Genomic DNA, 1,414 nt, shown 5'->3' on the forward strand with positions numbered 1-1,414 from the left:
TTTTTACTGACTGTTCACTTGCCTTTAATCATGTTTGAACTTTCTCAGACTATAGTTTTTGCTGTGGTATATGAAGAAGTACTTAAAGTGTGTGGAAAGCAAAGTTACAATGATATAAAATTAGTGTCATTCATTTTTTTTTTTGTTCACATTGATGTTAAATTACATTTTCTGATTTGTGACATTACTTTTTAAGTAATGCTAAATTACTGCTGGTCACTTTCAGAAGTTATAGTGATTCTTTATTTTCCAAGAAAGAATGTGAAACAAATTGGTTATATCATTTTCATTTTTAAATATTTTAAAATATCATTGAAATTGATTTTACACACTTTAAGCAATATCGTATCGCTATCGCATATCGCATTTTTTAACAAGGTATCGCATATCACATTTTTCTTCAATATCGCACAGCCCTAGTCTGACATATTATAACTAGTGGTTTATATTTTTCAAATATCGGCATCAGCCGATAAGTTTTTCTGTTTGGCCGATGTGTTTGAGGCGGGACTTTTATTTTGACGGCGCAGCTGACTTTTACTTTGACGGCGCTGAGATTGCTAGTGATGGGAAACCGAGGCTTTCTGAACCGTTTGAGGCTTTCATCAAATTGTGCCGAAAAACGGTTCATTACTCGAAGCTTTTTAACACTGTGCGCATTAGCGACATCTGGTGGTCAGACTCGGTTTCAATGTTTTCCAGCCTATCTAACGAAACATCGCAGAGCAGAGGATGGTTTGAAAAAGTTTTTAATCTGTGCCAACTCGTGTCATGCGTAGTCCGGTCAACAGATTCACGTAATGATTAATAATTTAAAATATACAAGTGTGTGTGATTATAATTAATAAATTATGTGAGTAGTAGCAAAAATATTTTGGGTGAGCTGGTCGGGGTCTCTGAGACCCCAGCTAGAGCATGATAAAATGCAATAGAGGTGTGACGTGCATTCAGTTTCTGTCTGGTGTTGAGGTTATTCTAAACTATTCTACTGAATCCCAAATAAGTGTACACACACACACACACGCACACAACCAAGTCAATGTAAGAGTCATGTGAAGCGCAGATTTTGTTCAAACCAGCTGTCCCGACCTTCCGATACTGCATGAGGTTCGAAGCTTCAAATGTCATCAATCATGTGGTATTGTCATTTCGATACAAGCATTGGAACAGTGTGTGTGATACAATAGTGCTTTGAAAACTGCGTTGGAGCATCGGAGCCTCGGTATCAATCGTCCCATCACTAGAGATTGCAGCGCCTGAACACACAGTGCTCACATTCTCCCTCGCTGTCTTCGTTCAGTTCTATGTAATAATCAGATAGAACTGTTAAACAAATGAATTAAAATGTATACAAAAAAGTATTATAACGATTGCTTTAATATTATTAGTAATAGAAAGGCAAACATTATAATAC

Source organism: Sinocyclocheilus anshuiensis, unplaced genomic scaffold, assembly GCF_001515605.1.
Source record: "Sinocyclocheilus anshuiensis isolate Anshui unplaced genomic scaffold, SAMN03320099.WGS_v1.1 scaffold1190, whole genome shotgun sequence".
Classification (NCBI taxonomy): Eukaryota; Metazoa; Chordata; class Actinopteri; order Cypriniformes; family Cyprinidae; genus Sinocyclocheilus; species Sinocyclocheilus anshuiensis.